General features: G+C 38.7%; 1 protein-coding gene across 1 annotated transcript in view; it reads right to left on the reverse strand.

The window, feature by feature from the left end:
* Positions 1-26,319, reverse strand: part of FRK (fyn related Src family tyrosine kinase) — a 127,361-nt gene that overhangs the window by 96,067 nt on the left and 4,975 nt on the right.

A 26,319-nucleotide genomic window follows, 5' to 3' on the forward strand; every position in this document is an offset into this window, starting at 1 on the left:
AAACTCTTGCGAGTGGGGCAAAAAGAGCCTCCAGAAACCTCGCTCGCCCAGACGCCATTTTCAGGGAGGGACTTCAGAACATAAAAACCGGCTAACCTTTGCAAAAGCTGGCTCCCTGTGTGTGACACCAGGCGGGGAAAATCCGCAAAAGTACACCGGCCCTGTGGGGCTCAGCTGTGAAAGACTGTGAGTGTGACCTGTCTATGTCTGTCTACTGTCCTCTTGCGTGAAACTCTTGCGAGTGGGGCAAAAAGAGCCTCCAGAAACCTCGCTCGCCCAGACGCCATTTTCAGGGAGGGACTTCAGAACATAAAAACCGGCTAACCTTTGCAAAAGCTGGCTCCCTGTGTGTGACACCAGGCGGGGAAAATCCGCAAAAGTACACCGGCCCAGTGGGGCTCAGCTGTGAAAGACTGTGAGTGTGACCTGTCTATGTCTGTCTACTGTCCTCTTGCGTGAAACTCTTGCGAGTGGGGCGAAAAGAGCCTCCAGAAACCTCGCTCGCCCAGACGCCATTTTCAGGGAGGGACTTCAGAACATAAAAACCGGCTAACCTTTGCAAAAGCTGGTTCCCTGTGTGTGACACCAGGCGGGGAAAATCCGCAAAAGTACACCGGCCCAGTGGGGCTCAGCTGTGAAAGACTGTGAGTGTGACCTGTCTATGTCTGTCTACTGTCCTCTTGCGTGAAACTCTTGCGAGTGGGGCGAAAAGAGCCTCCAGAAACCTCGCTCGCCCAGACGCCATTTTCAGGGAGGGACTTCAGAACATAAAAACCGGCTAACCTTTGCAAAAGCTGGCTCCCTGTGTGTGACACCAGGCGGGGAAAATCCGCAAAAGTACACCGGCCCAGTGGGGCTCAGCTGTGAAAGACTGTGAGTGTGACCTGTCTATGTCTGTCTACTGTCCTCTTGCGTGAAACTCTTGCGAGTGGGGCGAAAAGAGCCTCCAGAAACCTCGCTCGCCCCAGACGCCATTTTCAGGGAGGGACTTCAGAACATAAAAAACCGGCTAACCTTTGCAAAAGCTGGCTCCCTGTGTGTGACACCAGGCCGGGAAAATCCGCAAAAGTACACCGGCCCAGTGGGGCTCAGCTGTGAAAGACTGTGAGTGTGACCTGTCTATGTCTGTCTACTGTCCTCTTGCGTGAAACTCTTGCGAGTGGGGCAAAAAGAGCCTCCAGAAACCTCGCTCGCCCCAGACGCCATTTTCAGGGAGGGACTTCAGAACATAAAAACCGGCTAACCTTTGCAAAAGCTGGCTCCCTGTGTGTGACACCAGGCGGGGAAAATCCGCAAAAGTACACCGGCCCAGTGGGGCTCAGCTGTGAAAGACTGTGAGTGTGACCTGTCTATGTCTGTCTACTGTCCTCTTGCGTGAAACTCTTGCGAGTGGGGCAAAAAGAGCCTCCAGAAACCTCGCTCGCCCAGACGCCATTTTCAGGGAGGGACTTCAGAACATAAAAACCGGCTAACCTTTGCAAAAGCTGGCTCCCTGTGTGTGACACCAGGCGGGGGAAAATCCGCAAAAGTACACCGGCCCAGTGGGGCTCAGCTGTGAAAGACTGTGAGTGTGACCTGTCTATGTCTGTCTACTGTCCTCCTTGCGTGAAACTCTTGCGAGTGGGGCGAAAAGAGCCTCCAGAGACCTCGCTCGCCCAGACGCCATTTTCAGGGAGGGACTTCAGAACATAAAAACCGGCTAACCTTTGCAAAAGCTGGCTCCCTGTGTGTGACACCAGGCCGGGAAAATCCGCAAAAGTACACCGGCCCAGTGGGGCTCAGCTGTGAAAGACTGTGAGTGTGACCTGTCTATGTCTGTCTACTGTCCTCTTGCGTGAAACTCTTGCGAGTGGGGCGAAAAGAGCCTCCAGAAACCTCGCTCGCCCAGACGCCATTTTCAGGGAGGGACTTCAGAACATAAAAACTGGCTAACCTTTGCAAAAGCTGGCTCCCTGTGTGTGACACCAGGCGGGGAAAATCCGCAAAAGTACACCGGCCCAGTGGGGCTCAGCTGTGAAAGACTGTGAGTGTGACCTGTCTATGTCTGTCTACTGTCCTCTTGCGTGAAACTCTTGCGAGTGGGGCGATAAGAGCCTCCAGAAACCTCGCTCGCCCAGACGCCATTTTCAGGGAGGGACTTCAGAACATAAAAACCCGGCTAACCTTTGCAAAAGCTGGCTCCCTGTGTGTGACACCAGGCGGGGAAAATCCGCAAAAGTACACCGGCCCAGTGGGGCTCAGCTGTGAAAGACTGTGAGTGTGACCTGTCTATGTCTGTCTACTGTCCTCTTGCGTGAAACTCTTGCGAGTGGGGCAAAAAGAGCCTCCAGAAACCTCGCTCGCCCAGACGCCATTTTCAGGGAGGGACTTCAGAACATAAAAACCGGCTAACCTTTGCAAAAGCTGGCTCCCTGTGTGTGACACCAGGCGGGGAAAATCCGCAAAAGTACACCGGCCCAGTGGGGCTCAGCTGTGAAAGACTGTGAGTGTGACCTGTCTATGTCTGTCTACTGTCCTCTTGCGTGAAACTCTTGCGAGTGGGGCAAAAAGAGCCTCCAGAAACCTCGCTCGCCCAGACGCCATTTTCAGGGAGGGACTTCAGAACATAAAAACCGGCTAACCTTTGCAAAAGCTGGCTCCCTGTGTGTGACACCAGGCGGGGAAAATCCGCAAAAGTACACCGGCCCAGTGGGGCTCAGCTGTGAAAGACTGTGAGTGTGACCTGTCTATGTCTGTCTACTGTCCTCTTGCGTGAAACTCTTGCGAGTGGGGCAAAAAGAGCCTCCAGAAACCTCGCTCGCCCAGACGCCATTTTCAGGGAGGGACTTCAGAACATAAAAACCGGCTAACCTTTGCAAAAGCTGGCTCCCTGTGTGTGACACCAGGCGGGGAAAATCCGCAAAAGTACACCGGCCCAGTGGGGCTCAGCTGTGAAAGACTGTGAGTGTGACCTGTCTATGTCTGTCTACTGTCCTCTTGCGTGAAACTCTTGCGAGTGGGGCGAAAAGAGCCTCCAGAAACCTCGCTCGCCCAGACGCCATTTTCAGGGAGGGACTTCAGAACATAAAAACCGGCTAACCTTTGCAAAAGCTGGCTCCCTGTGTGTGACACCAGGCGGGGAAAATCCGCAAAAGTACACCGGCCCAGTGGGGCTCAGCTGTGAAAGACTGTGAGTGTGACCTGTCTATGTCTGTCTACTGTCCTCTTGCGTGAAACTCTTGCGAGTGGGGCAAAAAGAGCCTCCAGAAACCTCGCTCGCCCAGACGCCATTTTCAGGGAGGGACTTCAGAACATAAAAAACCGGCTAACCTTTGCAAAAGCTGGCTCCCTGTGTGTGACACCAGGCGGGGAAAATCCGCAAGAGTACACCGGCCCAGTGGGGCTCAGCTGTGAAAGACTGTGAGTGTGACCTGTCTATGTCTGTCTACTGTCCTCTTGCGTGAAACTCTTGCGAGTGGGGCAAAAAGAGCCTCCAGAAACCTCGCTCGCCCAGACGCCATTTTCAGGGAGGGACTTCAGAACATAAAAACCGGCTAACCTTTGCAAAAGCTGGCTCCCTGTGTGTGACACCAGGCGGGGAAAATCCGCAAAAGTCCCCTGGCCCAGTGGGGCTCAGCTGTGAAAGACTGTGAGTGTGACCTGTCTATGTCTGTCTACTGTCCTCTTGCGTGAAACTCTTGCGAGTGGGGCAAAAAGAGCCTCCAGAAACCTCGCTCGCCCAGACGCCATTTTCAGGGAGGGACTTCAGAACATAAAAACCGGCTAACCTTTGCAAAAGCTGGCTCCCTGTGTGTGACACCAGGCGGGGAAAATCCGCAAAAGTACACCGGCCCAGTGGGGCTCAGCTGTGAAAGACTGTGAGTGTGACCTGTCTATGTCTGTCTACTGTCCTCTTGCGTGAAACTCTTGCGAGTGGGGCAAAAAGAGGCTCAGAGGAGCACGGCTGCTCCGCTTCGCTACGCGGCCGTGCACTCTTTCTAAGGAAAGAACTCCATTGCAACAAGAAGGAAAAATCACACTAAGAACGGCGCTATATCACAGAAGCAAACATTTCTCTCTGGACTGTCTTCTCTGTTGCATGCTCGGGCCTAAGATTTGTTCCAGTGTGAGGCTTCATCCACGGAGGACTCTCCTCCCTTAGAGGCAAGTCAGCCCATCCAGAAAGGGAGGAGCCAGAGGAGTCTGCTGCCTACATCATATAGACAATGAATACCACTACAACACGTAGAAAAACCCACAATACAAGTGTGACAATGGGGAAACAACGCAAACCAGCATCAGACATAGAGAATGAAGATGACAATTCTGAGGACCAGATAATGACTGAACAACTAATCAACCTCTCAGATAAGGACTTTAGACTAGCAATATGGAAGGTGCTCAACAGACTCCAAGAAACCATGGATCGAGTTGAACAGAACACTAATAAGAACCAAGAATATATGAAGGCAGAAATGACAAAACTCCAAACTGAAATAACATGTCAACTAACAGGACTGAAGAAGTCAGTAAACGAAGTGAATGACAAAATGGATAAGCTCTGGGACAGGGTATCAGAAGCTGAGAATAGACTTGGTGCTGTGGAAGATGAGATACATAACAATTCCATACAGCAGGAGAGATTGGACAAAAAACTTAAAGCAAATGAGCAGACAATGGAAAAATTAGTCAAAGAATGGGAACAGACGAAAATAGAAATCTATGATAAGATCAACAGAAACAACTTAAGAATCATTGGAGTCCCAGAGACCCAGGAAGAAAATTTCCAGGAAGAATCAATGGTCAAGAACATCATTAAAGAGAAACTTCCAGAGCTAAAGAATATATGTGATCAAATCCTGCATGCCCGAAGAGTACCAACCAAAAGAGACCCCAGAAAAACCACCCCAAGACACATCCTAGTCACAATGACAAATCCCACAGATAGAGACAGAATTCTGAAAACAGCAAGATCAAAAGGGGAAATCATGTTCAAGCAAGCTTCCCTGAGATTTACAGCAGACCTGTCACCAGAAACGCTCAATGCCAGAAAGCAGTGGTGGGATATTGTGACAAGACTGAATGAAATGAATGCTTCACCCAGAATACTATACCCAGCAAAACTCACTTTCCGGTTTGATGGAAGAATACATGGTTTCACAGACAAAAAACAGCTCAGAAACTTCACAGACACAAAACCAGTCTTAAGAGAAAAACTGAAAGACCTAATCTAAGACAAGACTACCCAAAAGACACACCAAATTTTGAAATAAAGATGGCGTTAAATCCCAGGACAATTCTTTCTCTCAACGTCAATGGACTAAATGCACCAGTTAAGAGACACAGAGTGGCTAAATGGATCAAAAAACTCAATCCAACCTTCTGCTGCCTACAAGAAACGCACCTGAATAGTCAGAACAAATATAGACTCAAAATAAAAGGCTGGAGAAAAGTTATCCAAGCAAACAACACCCATAAAAAAGCTGGAGTGGCCATACTAATATCAGATAATGCAAACTTTATACTCAGGAAGGTTGTAAGGGACAAAGACGGACATTTTATATTAATCAAGGGGTACGTAGAGCAGGAAGAATTCACTCTCCTAAACATATATGCACCGAATGAGGGGCCAGCAAAATATTTAATACAACTGTTGACAAATCTGAAAAATAATATCAACAACAACACAATAATTGTGGGGGACCTTAACACGGCTTTGTCAACACTGGACAGGTCAACCAGACTGAAACCCAACAAGAATATACTAGACCTGAGGAGAGAAATGGAAGAAAGAGGCCTAGTGGATATATATAGGACACTCCATCCCCAGAAACCTGGATACACATTCTTCTCCAATGTACATGGGACATTCTCCAGGATAGACTACATGCTGGCACATAAAACATACCTCCATAAGATCAAGAGGATAGAAATTTTGCAGACTACCTTCGCTGACCACAAGGCTCTGAAATTATTTGTGAACTCCAAAGGGACTCAGAAGAAACACTTTAACACCTGGAAGTTAAACAGCCTCATGCTCAATAACCAGTGGGTCCGAGATAAAATCAAGGAGGAAATAAAAACATTCCTGGAAACAAATGACAATAAAGACACAAACTCTCAGAACTTATGGGATACAGCAAAAGCAGTACTGAGAGGAAAATTTATAGCTTTGCAAGCACACATCAGGAAGGAAGAAGGAGCTTACCTGAGTAGCTTAATGACACAGCTAATAGAACTAGAAAATGCTCAACAAAAGGACCCAAGAATAGGAAGACAGAAGGAAATAACAAAGCTGAGAGCAGAAATCAACGAAGTAGAAACTCAAAAAACAATCCGAAAGATCAACGAAAGCAGAAGTTGGTTCTTTGAAAAAATAAACAAGATTGATAGACCACTGGCAAACCTAACAAAGAAAGAGAGAGAGAGAAACTTGATAACTCATATCAGGAATGAAAAAGGAGAGATCAATACTAATATGACAGAGATTCAAAGGGTAATCAGAAACTACTTTGAAAAACTCTACGCCAGTAAAAATGAGAACCTGGAAGAAATGGATAAATTCTTGGACTCTTATAATCTTCCACGGTTGAAGGAAGAGGATGTAGCATATCTAAACACCCCCATCACCATTGATGAAATTAAAACAGTAATCAAATGTCTGCCGAAAAACAAAAGCCCAGGTCCAGATGGATTCACTAATGAATTCTATCAAACTTTCCAAGAGGAACTACTGCCAATCTTGGCAAGACTCTTTCATGAAATTGAACAAACAGAAACACTTCCAAATAGCTTTTATGAAGCCACATCACCTTGATACCTAAACCAGACAGAGACGCTACCCAAAAAAGAAAATTACAGACCAATATCACTGATGAATGCAGATGCAAAGATCCTCAACAAAATCCTGGCAAATAGGATTCAATGCCTCGTTAAGAAGATCATCCACTACGATCAAGTAAGTTTCATCCCAGGAATGCAAGGCTGGTTTAACATCCGTAAATCTATCAACATAATACACAACATCAATAACAAGAAAAATAAAAACCACATGATCATATCAATAGATGCAGAGAAAGCATTTGATAAGGGTCCAATACCATTCTTGATCAAAACTCTCAGCAAGATGGGAATGGAGGGAACCTTTCTCAATATAGTGAAGGCCATCTACCACAAGCCAGTGGCAAATATTATCCTCAATGGAGAAAAACTGAAAGCCTTCCCTCTAAATTCTGGCACAAGACAAGGCTGTCCTCTCTCACCACTCCTATTCAACATAGCACTGGAAGTACTTGCTATAGCGATTAGGCAAGAAAAGGATATCAAGGGAATCCAGATAGGAAAGGAAGAAGTCAAGCTCTCACTGTTTGCAGATGACATGATACTCTACTTAGAAAACCCTAAAGACTCTATCAAAAAGCTTCTAGAAACAATAGACTCATATAGCAAGGTGGCAGGCTACAAAATTAACACACAAAAATCAATGGCCTTTCTATATACCAATAGTAATAAGGATGAAATGGACATTAAGAAAACAACCCCATTCACAATAGTGCCACACAAACTCAAATATCTTGAATCAACTTGACTAAATATGTGAAGGACCTATACAAAGAAAACTATAAAAACTCTGCTCCAAGAAATAAGAGAGGACACACAGGAAATGGAAAACACATACCCTGCTCATGGATTGGCAGGATTAACATCATCAAAATGGCAATACTCCCCAAGGCCATTATACAGATTTAATGCCATCCCTCTAAAGATACCCATGACATTCTTCAAAGAAGTGGATCAGACACTTTTGAAATTCATTTGGAACAATAAACACCCTCGAATAGCTAAAGCAATCATTGGGAAAAAGAATATGGGAGGAATTACTTTTCCCAACTTTAAACTGTACTACAAAGCAACAGTTATCAAAACAGCATGGTATTGGAATAAGGATAGGTCTCAGATCAGTGGAATAGGCTTTGAATACTCAGAAAATGTTCCCCAGAGATACAACCATCTAATTTTTGATAAAGGAGCAGGAAGATCCTAAATGGAGCAGGGAAAAGCCTCTTCAACAAGTGGTGTTGGCACAATTGGATAGCCACTTGCAAAAAATTAAACTTAGACCCCCAGCTAACATCATGTACAAAGGTAAAATCCAAATGGAGTAAAGACCTCGATATCAGACACAAAACCATAAGATATATAGAAACAGCACATAGGCAAAAACACTACAGGACATTACAGGCATCTTCAAGGAGGAAACTGCACTCTCCAAGCAAGTGAAAGCAGAGATTAACAGATGGGAATATATTAAGCTGAGAAGCTTCTGCACCTCAAAGGAAATAGTGCCCAGGATACAAGAGCACCCCACTGAGTGGGAGAAACTATTCACCCAATACCCATCAGATAAGGGGCTAATCTCCAAAATATACAAGGCACTGACAGAACTTTACAAGAAAAAAAACATCTAACCCCATCAAAAAATGGGGGAGAAGAAATGAACAGACACTTTGACAAAGAAGAAATACACATGGCCAAAAGACACATGAAAAAATGTTCCACATCACTAATCAATCAGGGAGATGCAATCAAAACAACGATGAGATACCACCTCACACCCCAGAGAATGGCACACATCACAAAGAATGAGAAATAAACAGTGTTTGCGGGGATGTGGAGAGAAAGGAACTCTTATCCACTGCTGGTGGGAATGCCATCTAGTTCAACCTTTATGGAAAGCGATATGGAGATTCCTCCAAAAACTGGAAATCCGAGCTCCCATATGATCCAGCTATACCAATCCTAGGAATATACCCTAGGAAACACAAAAATACAATACAAAAACCCCTTCCTACACCTATATTCATTGCAGCTCTATTTACCATAGCAAGACTCTGGAAACAACCAAGATGCCCTTCAACAGACGAATGGCTAAAGAAACTGTGGTACATATACCACAATGGAATATTATGCAGCTGTTCTAGGAGAGATGAAGTCATGAAATTTTCCTATACATGGATGTACATGGAATCTATTATGCTGAGTGAAATAAGGTCAGAGAGAGAGAGAAAAAAACGGCAGAATGGTCTTCAATCATCTATGGGTTTTAAGAAAAAATGAAAGACAACCGTGTAATAATAATTTTCAGACACAAAAGAGAAAAGAGCTGGAAGTTCAGCTCACCTCAGGAAGCTCACCACAAAGAGTGATGAGTTTAGTTAGAGAAATAACTACATTTTGAACTGTCCTAATATTGAGAATGTATGAGGGAAATGTAGAGCCTGGTTTAGGGTACAGGCGGGGGTTGGGGGGGGAGGAGGGGAGATTTGGGACTTTGGGTGATGGGAAATAGTTGCACTGGTGATGGGTGGTGTTCTTTTATGACTGTAAACCACAAACACAATCATGTATGTAATCAAGGTGTTTAAATAAAAAAAATTAAAAAAAATTTAAATATACAAGATTAGAGGCAAAGGGAGATTTACCAACTAGTAATAACAAAGAAAGTAGTAGAAAGAGATTGGGCAGGAGGGTTTGAGGCCAGTATTCATTAAGTATGGCCTAACAACTTGTCATGGTTACCTAAGAATTGGTCTCTCACCAAGCTCAGAAGAATGTTATAAAAAATTGATTCTTAATTAGTATGTAGTGTTAAAGTGTGCATTTTATCAAAGGAAAATGGTGACTAGGATACAAAGACTCAATATGGAATGGGAGAAAACTATTTACCCAATACCAATCTGCTAAAGGATTTATATCTATGATCTATAAGGCATTGATAAAACTAAACAAAAAATTGGGAGAAGAAATAAACAGGCATTTCCAAAGAATAAATATAGATGGACAAGAAGAACATGAAAATGAGATATGCATATCAAAACAACAATGAAATATCATCTCACACCACACAGACACCAGCCACACATCTCAAAGAACAAGAACAATCAGTGCTATTGCGCATAGCGTGAAGAAAAGGAATCTCATTCACTGCTGATGGGAATGTAGACTGGTCCAGCCTTTTTGGAAAATAACTTGGATATTTCTTAAAAATTAGAAATTGAACTTTCTTTTTTTAATATTTTATTTAAAAACCTGATTACATACATGATTGTGTTTGGGTTTCAGTCATGTAAAGAACACCACCCATCACCAGTGCAACATTGCCATCACCCAATGTCCCAAATCTCCCTCCTCCCCCACCCGACCCCCGCCTGTACTCTAAACAGGCTTTCCATTTCCCTCATACATTCTCATTATTAGGACAGTTCAAAATGTAGTTATTTCTCTAACTAAACTCATTACTCTTTGTGGTAGGCTTCCTGAGGTGAGCTGGAACTTTCTGCTCTTTTCTCTTTTGTGTCTGAAAAATTATTATTGCAAGGGTGTCTTTTCATTTTTCTTAAAACCCATAGATGAGTGAGACCATTCTGCATTTTTCTCTCTCTCTCTCTCTGACTGATTTCACTCAGTATAATAGATTCTGGTGTACAATTTATGTATAGGAAAATTTCATGACTTCATCTCTCCTGACAGCCTGCATAATTATTCCATTGTGTATATGTACCACAGTTTCTTTAGCCATTTGTCTGTTGAAGGGCATCTTGTTGTTTCCAGAGTCTTGCTATGGTAATAGTGCTGCAATGAATATAGGTGTAAGGAAGGGGTTTTGTATTGTATTTTTGTGTTCCTAGGGTTATATTCCTAGGAGTGGTATAGCTGGATCATATGGGAGCTCGATTTCCAGTTTTTGGAGGAGATCTCCATATCGCTTTCCATAAAGGTTGAACTAGATGGCATTCCCACCCAGCAGTGGATAAGAGTTTCTTTCTCTCCACATCCCCCCGCCAACACTGTTTATTCTCATTCTTTGTGATGTGTGCCATTCGCTTGTGGTGTGAGGTGGTATCTCATTGTTGTTTTGATTTGCATCTCCTGATGAGTTAGTGATGTGGAGCATTTTTTCATGTGTCTTTTGGCCATTTGTATTTCTTCTTTTCTCAAAGTGTCTAGTTCATTTCTTCTCCCCATTTTTTGATTGATTAGATTTTTTTTCTTGTAAAGTTCTGTCAGTACCTTGTATATTTTGGAGATTAGTCCCTTATCTGATGGGTATTGGGGTGAATAGTTTCTCCCATCAGTGGGGGGGCTCTTGTATCCCTGGGCACTATTTCCTTTGAGGTGCAGAAGCTTCTCAGCTTAATATATTGTCATCTGTTAATCTCGCTTTCACTTGCTTGGAGAGTGCAGATTTCCTCCTTGAATATGCCTGCAGTCTCAATGTCTGGAGTGTTTTGCCTATGGTGTTGTTCTATATATCTCATGGTTTTGTGTCTGATATCGAGGTCTTTAATCCATTTGGATTTTACCTTCGTACATTGATCCAGCAATTCTACTTCTTGGTATATATTCTAGGAGCCCAAAAAACTATGCAAAAAGACCTCTGCATTGTTAGGGTTTCATCACTGGCACTATTCATGGTAGCCAGAATCTGAAAACAACCCAACTGCCTGAGAACAGAGTGGATAAAAAAAAAACCAGTATTACATCTACACAATGGAATACTACAACTTTTGTCAAAAATGAAGTCATGAAATTTGCTTACACATGATAGAGATAGAGAATATTATGCTGAGCAAATTGAGTCAGTGAAGAGGGATAGACATAGAATAGTTTCACTTACTTGTAGGATATAGAAAAAAAGGTAAGGGGCTGGATCAATAGCACAGCAATAGGGCTTTTGCTTTTCACACAGCTGATCAGGATCCCTCGGGTTCGATCCCCGGCATCCCATATGGTCCCCCAAGCCAGGAATAATTTCTGAGCACATAGCCAGGAGTAACCCCTGAGTATCACAGGGTGTAGCAAAACAAACAAACAAACAAACAAAAAAGGGGTAGTATGTATTAATTTCATAGACAATAGAGGATGAGTGCCAGGAAGGACCCAGTCTATGGTAAGAAACTTGCAACAAATGGTAGGGGAGTACAGAGGGGACTACTATAACAATGATAGTTAAATGATCATTCTGGATAAGAATTGGTTGCTAAAAAAAAAGATAAAGTGATAATCATGATACACTTCCAGCAACAATATTGCAAACTATAGTGTCTGAAAGGCAAAAAAAAAAAAAAGGATTATAAGAGAGAAAGAGAGAGGAGAAAAAAATATCTAACCCAGAGGCCTGGGGGAGAGGGGAGAGGAGGAAAATGGGGGACATTAGTGGCAAGAAATATGCACTGGTAAAGGGTATTTTACACTGTATGACTGAAACTCAATAATGAACAACTTTACAACTGTGAAAAATCCCCAACTTGATTATAAACAAACTTGCAGCTACAGTATTTAAAGTAATTAATCAAAAATAATAACAAAATGAGCATTTATTTCCTTAAAATTTAAGATTTTAAAATGTTTCTCAACTGATAATTGTTATTTATGCACTAAAATAACTTACAACAACAATTCTGAATATGTTCTGTAGAGTAGCAAAAATAAATAAATTTAACAAAAGAAAAAAGAAGGAAGAAAATAAGGCAGATTAAGGTCAAACCATTATGGTAAATAGGCAATTAACTGGACTCAGCTTCCTGGTAGCTAAGTATAAAAAATGTGATGTGTAATAAATTCTTACTATCTGCTATAAGGAAGTAAATAAGTCTTTCAAGAGAAACAAACTGTACTTTTTGTAGCATAGGCTTTTTAAAGCATGATTTCTTTTATACTTTCAATTTTAATTTTATGTATATCCAAGTCTGTCTGGAAGTTCTTTGTTGTTCCTATTCTGGCTACAGACAGAGAGTTCTTGTCATTGGGATTTGGAGGTAGTTTCCTAAATGTTTTAGTGGACACTGAAAACAGAAATTATAAAAGGCTAATGTTTTCATGTGCAGAATATCAATATAGAGGATACTCCAAAGAAAAGTTTTCTGAGGAAGTTAGAGACATGAACTATATATATTCAACCACAAAACCTTTATTTAAACCTTTTTTCAGGACCATATCTACCTATCATTTATCATGGTTTAAACTGAGAAACTGTGTTGCTAGCAAAATTTCCTAGACAAAGGTCTTTATCAGGATAGATAAAGAAATTATGGGTCCATTTTTAGTAAGAGCATAGGCATGGCTTACTTAAGTATATGGATGTGAATTATTATGCCATAGTTATCTTTTTTTGTTTTGTTTTTTGGGCCACACCCGTTTGATGCTCAGGAGTTACTCCTGGCTAAGTGCTCAGAAATTGCCCCTGGCTTGGGGGGACCATATGGGACGCCAGGGGATCGAACCGCGGTCCTTCCTTGCCTAGTGCTTGCAAGACAGTCAGACACCTTACCTCTAGTGCCACCTCACCGGCCCCTGCCCTAGTTATCTTAAAGTTGTAATATTCTATTTTTTCTAATAAATTTTTAAAATATACATTAAAGCATTCATAAATCAGAATGTTTGTAAAATTAAGACTTTTTAATAGTAGAAAATCATACTATAAATTACAGCAGGAATTTCAATAAGTACCCAGATTATCATTAGCAAAGAGTACATTTGTTGAGATTATTTGGCCTTCAGTAATTACCATTATCAAGAAATTATGTAACTTTATATTATTTTACTAGGGTCTACTAAAGCAGCATAATGACTTCCCATTTTTCTAAATTATTGATTCCTTGTAAGGATTTTATTGCGAGTTATCAGTGGCCAGTTGCCTTAATAGAATGGTAGGATACTTTACATGCAGAAGAAAATTCATGTCTGATCTCCAACACCATATGGTTCCAGATTTGTACGTGATGAGTGTGGTACACCAAAAGAGCATTGCTAGGTATGGATTAAAAGCTGACATAAAGTGTTTCAGCATCAAAGCCAGTATCTGACTATTTTACTGTAAACTATAGCAGAGCACAGATACAAAATATTGAGTCACTTTAGTGTTGTTTTTATCTGAAACATCATTATATTCTCTGTAATAATAGCCAAAAACTAAGCAGAGGAGTATTCTATGACTACAGCATATCATAAAAGACAAGTCTAACCTGACCTATGTTTCTCTGTTTTCTATGAAAATGCAAAGAGGATGATTTAATCTGTTAGTATACAAATACTACTGGCAAAGATAGGTGGAACTGAGAGCATTCTCTTTATTTTGTAGAATAATACTGATACTACACAATATAAAATGTTTAAAATATACAAGACATTAATTACTGAAGTATTTTACATTGGGTCCAAAGAAATAGTATTTAAAACCTCAAGACCACCTATTGGTGCTTGAGACCTCGTATATGCTAGATATATGTTCTCAAACTTCAACTACCTTTTGGTTTTAAGTAACAGTTAATATGATTGTATTTTACAGCAAAATCTGACACAATGCTTTCTTTATCTACTGTATAGCTATCTTTTTTCCACAGACTTTTTTGGAAAAGTTACATATTTTTCTTCTACTACTTTAAGATGTAAGAAAGTCATTTCCCCATTCTTCCATTTCTCCCAAAACTTGGGAGAATAGTTCTCAAGAAAGAGAAAAATGATATCCCAACAACTCGTAGGTATTCAAACCAACTAAACTACAGATGAACTTTAAACATATCTTACTTTGTCCAAACCTCTAAATCCATAAAATCAAACCCACCAACCATGTTTAAAAACTGCCATCTATGTGCTATAGGAGAGGTAAAACATTTGTGAATTCCAAAGAATTTTTGTGAAATTTTGTGAATTTGTGAATTTCAAAGAAAACAAATATAGTGTTCAGAATCGTGCACATTCTGCTTAGAAATAACCCTGGGTTCCTACAGACACTTTGCTTTTAGTTTCTCAACTCTGATGCTCAGCTGCTTAGAAAGGGCTCAAGTTCCATGTGGAAAGCACCGTTATTAATTATAATATTATCACAAATAGCAATAGCCTAAGCTTAAAGTTCATGACTAGTCTAAATATCTGAGTACAGAGTACAAGAGTATGAAGTTCAAAAATACTTTTTTACTGCAGACCATCATACACAATACTTTATAAAATAATTTGCATTACCATTTTTAATCATTAGCAATTTTTTAGAAAAACTGATATCTTTTTTGTTGTTGTTGTTGTTTGTTTCATTGGCCACACCCAGTGACGCTCAGGGTTATTCTTGCTATGCACTGAGTAATCATTCATGGCTTGAGGGACTATATGGGACTCTGGGAATTGAACGTGTGGTCTGTTCTAGGCTAGCACGTACAAGGCAAGACAGAACCTTATGGCCTGCGCTACCACTCTGGCCCCAAAAGCTGATATTTTTTTTACCTTTATTTTATACTTTAATCTTAGCCCTTCTTGACTTGCCACTGCCTGATACTTAGGCTTATTATTTGCACTCAGGAATCACTTTGGTGATACACAGGAGATCGTGTGGGATGCTGGTGAAGAGATGGTAGAAAAGGAGGATTGAATTTATCCTAAGGCAAGCACCTTATGCTACACTATCTCTCTGGCCCTGACATTTTTTATTTGAAAATAATTACTTGCTTTTAGTCAACTTTAATGACTTCTTTATATTTTTTTAGTGATTCCTTTTTTTTATGCATGATTTAGTTCTGTCAACTACTTAATAGCTCATAAATGACTCCATAGGTCTTAGTTGGACTTAATTTGAGTCTCTGGTCAACTGATGAATCAATTCAGACAAAAATAGAGACAAAGACACAACAATAAACAAAACTTACTCAAAGAAGATATACAAATGACAAAGGTATATAAAATTAAAATCATATAATAATATCAAAGATGCAGATAAAGCACTTTGTAAGATCCAATCTCATCATGGTAAAAATAAAAAACTATGGATAAATGGAACTTGAAGGAACTTTCCTCAGCATAGTCAAAGTCACTTATCACAAGCCCATAATAAAACATTATATTCAATGGGAAAAACCAAAATTAATACCACCAAGGTCAGGCATAAAATAAGAATTGGTATTCCACTACTTCTATTCAATATAGTACTAGATGTACTTGACTTAGCAATTAGCAAAAAAAAATATATCAAGGGCAACAGGTAGGAAAAAAGAAATTTAGGCTTTCACTAGTTGCAGATGACATGATACTATTTCTAAAAAACCCTAAATACCGTACAAACAGCTCCTAGAAACAATAGATCTGTATAATAAAATGATAGCCTAAAAATTAATACACAAAATTTTATACTTTCCTATATGCAACTAATGAAATGCAGCGATAGATAACAAAACAATCCTATTCATTATGGTGTCACAGAAAAGTAAGTATATAGAAAGTAAGTTAACTAAAGCAATGAAGACACTTACAAAGAAAACTACAGCACACTTCTTAAAGAAACAAAGAAGGCAACATAGAAATGGAAATTAATTCACTGCAATATTCTCAAGCACCATACTACTAGTTGAAGTCCCTGTATAAATACACATGTCATTTTTTAAACCAAAATATAAAGATCAAGCACTTTCTGAAATTGATATGAAATAATAACCGTGAATAACCAAAGAAATCTTCAGTATAAAGATTAGTGGAGACATCACTTTCCTCAATGTCAAACTATACTCAAATAAGAATCAGTATTTAAAACAGCAAGGCACTGTAAAAAAAGAGAAAATCTCAGAACAATGAAATCTTCAGTATAAACACTTTCCCCAAGTCAAACTATACTCAAAATAAGAACAGTATTTAAAACAGCAAGGTACTGTAAAAAAGACAAAATCTCAAATGAATAAAATTGTAAATCAAAGATAAATCCACAGTATATGGTAGGTTAAGTTTTAATAAGAAGAAAAATATATAAGAATGGAGTAAGGAAAGCTCTTTAAAAGTGAGCTTGGAAAATTGGTTAACCACTGACAGGAAATAAAAAACAAAAAGACAGAAAGAAGAAAAAAGAAAGAAAGAAGAAGAAAGAAGAAAGGAAAGGAAAGAAAGAAGAAAGAAAAGAAAGAAAGAAGAAGAAAGAAAGAAGAAAGAAAAAGAAAGAAAGAAAGAAAGAAAGAAAGAAAGAAAGAAAAAGAAAAAAGAAAAAAGAAAGAAGAAAGAAAAGAAAAGAAGAAAGAAAAAGAAAGAAAGAAGAAAAAGAAAGAAAGAAAGAAAGAAAGAAAGAAAGAGAAAGAAAGAAAAAAAAAAAGAAAGAAAGAAAGAAAGAAAGAAAGAAAGAAAGAAAGAAAGAAAGAAAGAAAGAAAGAAAGAAAGAAAGAAAGAAAGAAAGAAAGAAAGAAAGAAAATGGACTTCTTTCTAACAGCAAGCACAAAAATAAAATAAGAATAAAAATCTCTGCCCACACCCACTATCTTTCCCAGTAGAAAAATGGTCCAGTGCCTCTAATGAGCTCCAAAATAAAAGGCCTTAGTGATAGCACAGTGGTAGGGCTAATGGTAGGGCTAATGGTAGGTAGAGAAAATCATGCCTTTATTTTAGGATTTAACTCAGATGATCTTAAACATTTGTTATGAACGTTCCTAGGAATGGTTCTGAATTTTTCTGCTCCTTTGACTCTAAGCCTTTAAGAAACCACTATTAAAAATATCTGGAAGGAGAGGAAATAGGGAAAGGGGAAGAACAAGTAGTCAGAGAGATAATAGCAGAGAACTTCCCCACCCTCTGGAAAGAAACTTCAATGCTAATACAGGAAGTAAAAAGAGTCCCTAATAAAATAGACCCTAATAAGCCAACACCAAGACATACAGTAATCCAAATGGCAAAAAAAAAAAAAAAAAAAAAAGAGAAAGAGGAACTCCTTAAAGCAATAAGGGAGGAAAAAAAAACCTCAAGTACAAAGGTAGGGACATAAGAATCAAACCAGATCTCCCATTCTAAATAATTCAAGCAAGAAGACAGTGGAATGACATATTTAAATGACTGAATGAAAGAAATTTCCAACCTAGGGTCCATTACCCGGCAAAACTTTCATTCATATGGGAGGACAGACTAAAAACATTCTCAAACAAGAACGAACTTGAACTATATGTGCAAACAAAACCGATTCTAAACGACCTACTCAGAGACGAATTACACAATTCAAACCCCCGATTGTAACAAAAACCACCCTATACAACACAACTGCACAACAATCCTCTCTCTCAATAATCTCCCTAAATGTAAACGGACTAAACTCTCCAATTAAAAGACACATAGTAGATAACTGGATTAGCAAAAATAAACCGGACTTCTGCTTTCTGCAAGAAACACAGTTACAACTACAGGATAAGCACAGGCTTAGAATAAAAGGATGGAAAGTAATTATTCAGACCAATGGAAACAAAAAAGAACAGGGACAGCCATTCTTATATCAGAACAAATTGCATTCAACCTCAAGAAAGTGATCAGAGACAAAGAGGGCCACTACTTACTGATCAGGGGAACATTAGACCAAGAAACACTAACCCTAGTCAATATCTATGCACCTAATGTAGAGTCAGCAAAATATGTGAGGCAACTGCTTGCAAACCTGGAGAAACACATGAAGGGAAATGTGATAATAGTAGGGGACCTCAATACTCCACTATCACCACTGGACAGATCCACCAAACAGAAAAATAGCAAAGAAATAAGAGCTCTAAATGAAAAATTAGAAGATTTGGGGCTAATAGACTTATATAGAGCCCTCCATCCCCAGAAAGCAGAATACACATTCTTCTCAAACCCACATGGAACCTTCTCCAGAATAGACCATGTCTTAGGATACAAAGCCAACTTATATAAGACCACAAAGGTAAGGATCATTAGAAGTACCCTTTCAGATCACTATGCAACAGAGGTCAAAATTGACGTCAAGAAGAAGCAATGGAGAAAAACTAATACCTGGAGATTAAACAACATACTGCTCAAAAACAGCTGGATCAAAGAACAACTCAAGGAAGAAATAAGAGGAGGTTCCCTTGAGACAAATTATAATGAAGAGACAACATGTCAAAATTTGTGGGACACAGCAAAAGCAGTAATTAGGGGGGAAACTCATAGCAATACAGGCCTATGTCAAGAAACAGGAAAATAACAAAACCACAGTTTTAAAAGATCACCTCAAAGAATTGGAACAACAAGCAACAAAGAAATCCAACCACAACCAGAAGGCAAGAAATAATAAAAACCAGAGCAGAAATAAACAACATAGAAACTAAGAAAACAATACAAAAAAATCAATGAGACCAGGAGTTGGTTTTTCGAAAAAATAAACAAGATAGACAAACCGCTGGCAAAACTCACCAAAAAAAAAGAGGGAAAACACCCAAATCAGTAGGATCACAAATGAAAGGGGAGAGATTACAACAGAACCCCAAGAAATACAACATATCATGAGATCATATTATGAACAATTATACTCAGCTAGGCTAGAGAACCCAGTAGAAATCGACAAATTCTTGGAAAAACACCCTCTTCCAAGACTGGACAAGAAAGAACTAGAAAGCCTAAACAGACCAATCACCTCAGAGGAAATTGAAGATGTAATTTTAAAAAATCCCTAAGAACAAAAGCCCATGCCCCAGATGGATTTACAGGTGAATTCTATCAAACATTTCCAAGAAGACTTACTACCAACTTTTCCATAGGCTCTTCCAAACCATAGAAAAAACAGAATCCTCCCCAACTCCTTTTATGAGGCTAATATCACACTCATTCCCAAAGAAGGCAAAGACACCACCAAGAAAAAAAACTACAGACCAATATCACTAATGAACATAGATGCAAAGATACTCAACAAAATCTTAGCAAACCGAATCCAGCACTTCATCAAAAAGATCATACATCATGACCAAGTGGGATTTATACCCAGGAATGCAAGGTTGGTTTCAACATATGCAAATCAATCAACATTAATACATCACATCAACAACAGAATAGACAAAAAACACATGATCATATAAATAGATGCAGAGAAGGCATTTGACAAAATCCAACATCCTTTTATGTTAAAGACACTCAGCAAAATAGGGTTAGAAGGAACCTTCCTCAAGATAGTTACAGCTATCTATGAAAAGCCTACAGCCAACATTATACTTAATGGCGAGAAACTAGAAGCATTCCCACTAAGGTCAGGAACTAGGCAAGGCTGTCCACTCTCTCCACTATTATTCAATATAACTTTAGAAGTCCTAGCAATAGCAATCCGACAAGAGAAGGGAATCAAAGGAATTCAAATTGGGAAAGAGAAACACAAGCTATCTCTATTTGCAGACGATATGATGATATAAATTGAAAACCCTAAAGAGTCCAGAGTAAAACTCCTAGAAACAATTAACCAATACATCAAAGTGGCTGCATACAAAGTCAATACACAAAAGACAGTAGCGTTTTTATATACAAACAACGAAGTTGAGGAAAGAGAGATTAAAAATACAATTCCATTTAAGATAGTATCAAAAAATATCAGGTATCTAGGAATCAACCTTACAAGAGAAGTGAAAGACCTATACAAGGGAAACTTCAAAACACTTCAGAAAGAAATTGAAGATGATCAAAGACCGTGAAATCAGTCCCGAATCTATAAAGATAATTGAGAATGAAATAGGCAGAACACTCGAAGACCTATATATCAAAAAGGTCTTCGAGAATGGAGCACCAATAGCAAGAACCTTAGCAGCAAACATAAACAAATGGGACTACATCAAACTAAAAAGCTTCTGCTTGGTGAAAGAAACCTTACTTAATGCAAGAAGACAGTTAACAGAATGGGAAAAAAATCTTTTCACTCGACATATCAGATAAAGGGCTGATATCTAGAATATACAAAGCACTAAGAAAGCTGAGCCCCCCAAAACCAAATAAAGCCATAAAAATGGAAGATGAAATGAATAGACAATTCTCTGAGGAAGACAGAAGGATGGCCAACAAACACATGAAAAGATGCTCACCTTCACTCATCATCAGGGAGATTCAAATCAAGACAATAATGAGATACCACCTTACACCAGTGAGGATGGCTCACATCAAAAATAATGGGAACAATCTCTGTTGGTGGGGATGTGGTATGAAAGGAACTCTCATCCACGGCTGGTGGGAATGCCCCCTAGTCCAACACCTATGGAGAACAGTCTGGAGAGTGCTCAAAGAACTCGGAATTGAACTGCCATTTGACCCAGCAATTGCTCTCCTAGGGACATACCCCCAAGTTGGAAGAACATTCATTCCAAAATACGTGTGCACCCCACTATTTATCGCAGCACTCAGTATAATAGCCAAGTCTTGGAACCAACCTCGATGTCCAACAACAGATGAATGGATCATTAAGATGTGGTATCTATACACAATGGAATATTACATGGCAGTCAAAAATGATACAATCACAGACTTTGCAGCAACGTGGATGGACCCAGATCATGTTATGTTAAACGAAGTAAGTCAGAAGACAAAAGATAAACACAGAATGGTAGCACTATTCTGAAGCACCTAGAAAATACATCTCAAACACAACTAATACTTAACAATCAAATAACAAGTTCTAACAAGGTAGAAACTCAGAAGACTTGTCACCCTTTGGTAGATCCAAAAGCCAAGATCGCGATTTACAGATGACTGGCTGCTAGAACCATGACCAGATGGTATACATCTTGGGACCAATAAAAAAGACCTAGTCTAGGGTTTGAACTACGACCTGCACAATAACCATTATCCCCAGTTCCAAAGGTCTAGCAGTGACAATTGTAATGGAATGAGGCTTCTGGAAACACAAAGAAAGATGTTATCCTAGGTGCCATCCTAAGTACAGTGCAAAGACCAAGACCACCAACCACAGAAGATGGATTAAAATGACACTGAGGGAACAGAACTTTTGAACCACAAAGACTGACTTCATCTTAAGTCCCACCGCTGGATCTGTGCAGATACTGAGATCTCTAGACACAGAGGTCTGATTGTATCACCCAGGACAGAACAGAAGTCTTCCAAACACCACAAAAGCACCACCAGGAGAGTAAATGATCCTTTACAGAGTCTATAGTTTAATTCCCATGACAATATACTCCAAGGATGGAGAAACCCCATATCTCTTAGGCCAAGTGAATTCCTTTTCGAATGACCCCAATATTTACTGTGCCAGGGCAGGAGGGGAAAACAAAAAAATAAAAAGCACAAAACATTGTTTATTTTTTATATATTATTTTTTATCTTCATTTATTATTATTATTATTTTTATTTACCTATCTATTTTTGGTCGATTTCTCTGTTTGGGGTGTGGTTATTGAAGCTGTTTGTCCCCAGTTATACCTATTTTTTTTCTCTTCTTTTCTTTTCTTTCTTTATGTGCTATGCCATGTTTCTTATCTCAAGACCATGGCGTTTTTTGTTTGTTTGTTTGTTTGTTGTTTGTTTTGTTTTTTTTTTGTTTTTTTGTGGTGCTTATCGTTATTGTTGGAGTCCTCACTGGATATTGGACACTTCTTTTTGTACTGGTGGAATGTTTCATCTTCTTTTTCTCCTTCATCTCTCAAATCGATGATGAGAGCCTCTAGAAGGATTCCGCCCACTTTCGGAGTATTAGACTTTTACCCCAGTTTATTACTTTTCTCTTCTTTAAACAAAACCATGTAAATTGAATTAGCTAGTCCTGCCTCCCAATTAGAGGGGGAAATAATGGAGGCACCAAGACCAAACAGGTGCAAGACTACTATGTAGTAGGATAGGTACATAGGGGACCACATATTCTAGCAGCCCTGGGGGTGAGGGAAGAGGATATGGGAGATAGGACAAAAACGAAGGTGTAGGAAGGACAATTTGGTGATGGGAATCCCCCCTGATTTTATATAAATATTTACCTAAAATATTATTGTCAACAATATGTAAGCCACTATGATCAAAATAAAAATTATATTAAAAAATATCTGGAACTGCACTTTTGTTTTTGTTTAGTTTCAATATCCATTCTTGAATATGTCTGTTGGTGTTTTTTGCTATTTGTTCCATTAAGTCTTGAATGGCTGTAAGATTCTAAAACTATTTTTATTTTCTCTAGATTATTCAATTTAGTTATATAAATTGTGCATACATTATCCCTTTTCATTTATGATCCAATAAAAAAAAATACTTACGTGACCCAAGATGGGGTTGCAGAATTCAAAAAGGATATTTTACTAAAAATGGTTTGGTAAATGAAAATTTGTGAAGATTGTTATATCTCACAATGTTATCATTAAAATCATTATATGAGGAAAAAATAACTTTATGTATACACCATGATTTCAAAGCTATTAATAATAACATTTCAAACATGATTTTACAACTCTAAAATCACCACCAGTGTCAGCAACGGCTATAAACAATGCAGGTATGCCTTCCTTTCCCTAGCCTGCCTCCTTAGAAAAATCCTGTTTAAATCTTATAGATTAAAGCCCATCTTTACTCCTACCATTCTTATGTACCGATTGCCTCATCTGTTCAAAGCCCCTACATTAGCACCAGTCTGCCTCATCCTTATCTCCTGTCCCTCCTTTGACATTTTTATTTCTGTAATCCAGAACCAAGGGTTTGCCCACATTGCTACATTCTATTACCTTGCCATGTTACTCCATATCTGGAGTAATAAATGATAAATAAGAACAAAGTGAGAAGTGTCTTTCTCCCTTTGACTTATTTCACTTAACATGACACTCTCCAGTTCCAATCAAGTTGCAGCAAACTGCATGGTTTCATCCTTCACAGTGGCTACAAACTATTCCTCTGTGTGACACACATAAATATCACAGCTTCTTATTCTTTTATCTGTCTGCTAACTTTAATTATTATTTTATTCTTTAAAAATTTGTGGGCCAGAAATATAACAAGTTGGTAAGACTCTTTCCTTGCATGAGGCCAACCCTGGTTTCATGGGGGTTAATATCTAATGAAATATTTAGTCTGAATTTAGAGACATCATATTAATTTTAGATGAAGTCAAAGAGGAAAATGAAGGAACTAAAACTAAAATTAATTTGCTTTTTAAACAGGAAAATATCTAACTTCATTAGGAAAAATATGTGACAAAAAGATCTATACAAGAGATAGTTCATTAAAGCAGCTGAATTTAACCAGATAAGCAACAAATATACAAAATCAATCACATCATCTATATTTGTATCTATGAGTTTTAGAAAAGTTCTTATTATCTAATCATAGCAAGAACCATGACTCATAAACTAATATTAAAGTTGCAGGTTTTAGAAAGATAGGCATAAGGAAGCTTAAATACCATCCAAACTGCTATTAATCTGCAACTACCTTCCTTGAAGAATTGAGCCACTCCTGCCAGAGATAAATGCAAAGAAACTTCATTAAATTTAGTCAGAATATGATATAGAGAGCTTAGCACCTAACTTCTAGTAAGAAAACTAAAAAAAAAAATGAACATATAAATATTTTGTTATGTAATGTTTTATTTGTGGCAGTAAAAAATATTCGATAAAAATTAACCTTTTGGGGCTAGAGAGATAGTAGAATAGGTCAAGGGCTTACTTTCCATTCAGAAGACCTGGGTTCAATTCTGCCAAACTAGGTAGTCCTGAGCCCTACCAGGAGTGATCCCTGAGTGCAGAACCAGGAGTAAATGCTTAGCACTGCCATGTGTGGTCACTTTACCCCTTACAGAAAGAAAAAAAAGCTCAAAAATTTACAAACTAAAATGTATTTCATAAGCATAATAATTTGAAGTTAAGAAATATAGCTCATGAAGTTAAAATTTTTAATTTATCCCTATAATATTAATTTTGCAAATTTGAATTATTTTTGTACATTTCAAAACTCAGACCAATGGTTTCTTTGTTGTTGTTGTTGTTGTGTTGTTGTTGTTGTTTGTTCTTTTCTTTGTTCTTTGGGGCCACACACAGTGAATCTCAGGGGTTACTCCTGGCTCTGCACTCAGAAATCGCTCCTAGCTTGGGGGACCATATGGGAGGCCTGGGGACAGAACCTTGATCCGTCCTAGGCTAGCACCGGCAAGGCAGATGCCTTACTGCTCTGTGCCACCACTCCGGCTCTAGACCAATGGTTTCCTTAAATATAATCACAGTGCATGTTAATGTGTGTGTATTTATTTATAGACACAAACTGAGAATCTTATTGCTGACATAATAAGCATTCTAATATTCATTCATTCATATTACAAAGAGCAATCCAGTGAGTCTATAGCCCCTAAGAATTTTCCTTCCAGGAATTTATTAATAACCACAAATTTTTAATAGCCTGTCAATTGAATTATCTTCACTGAGAATTTAACCAAAAGATAAAGAATTAAACAATGTGATGAGAAAAGAGTGAAAAGTAGAATGTGACTTTAAGGAGAAAACTTGGTTGATTTTCTAGGCCAGAGTGGTGGCATAAAGCGGGAAGGCATCTGCCTTGCCAGCACTAGCCTAGGACTGACCACGGTTCGATCTCCCAGTACTTAAAGTAGTGTAGAAGGTCAGAAAAGGATTCAGGGATGAATCCTGAATCTAGAGTAAAAATTAATAAAAAAAAAAAAAAAAAAAAAAAAAAAAGGAAAGGGAGAATGATACAGAGACCAGCCAGTCCCTTAATCAACAGGAACTTGAGGGAGAGCATGAAGGGAAGACTAAGATGTACACACTGTGTGTGAGACTCACACACAGGAAAATAGTACTGAGAGATAAAGCTATATTGATATGTATACATTGTGATCCACTCTTAGACGAATGGAAGGAGGAAGTACCCACCCTAGTAGATAGCATTTATAAAGCCTTCACTATGTGTCATGTTCTCCACAACAAACTCTGAACAAATAATGTCATTTTTGTCACATAACTATCCTAGGAGACAGCTCTCATTTCTTATTCTTGTTCAAGTGAAAAACTGAGGAAGGAAAGTAAAATAATGTGCACAAAAAGAAAGATACAAATGATCTGAATAAAGAACAATTTGGGAACTACATGACTAGACATGGTTTTCTAGTGGTTTAAAAACTTAAATGGATAAAATCTATGATGCTGCATTTATTTGTAAATATTTTGATGCCTTTTTATTTACCAAAAAGATTTTAATTTTTTTCATTAAACGCAGCTATATTTTAGTAGTTTTAGAAGAATTCTAAAAGTATTCTCAGTAAGCAGTTTGATTTTCAGAACTACATTGTGCCTCTACCCTTAAGTTAGTTAAAATTTAAAATTCAGCTTCATATCCCAACTGAGAAAGAAATATATTGGCATCTAAGGTGAAAATAATTAAAACACTGTGGATAAGTAATTTTGTATTATTATGAAATTAAGCAAGATTCCAATCATGAATAATAAAACTAATTTCTATTTATAAATAGTAAAGTAAGAATTTTCCAAGACCATAACCGTTTTGTTTTCCATCTTACTTTCTTTAAGTTAAAAAATAGCTGTAACCCTAAATTAGATAAAACCTTGAAAGGATTCTTGACTGAC

The sequence above is a fragment of the Suncus etruscus genome, chromosome 4, assembly GCF_024139225.1.
Source record: "Suncus etruscus isolate mSunEtr1 chromosome 4, mSunEtr1.pri.cur, whole genome shotgun sequence".
NCBI lineage: Eukaryota > Metazoa > Chordata > Mammalia > Eulipotyphla > Soricidae > Suncus > Suncus etruscus.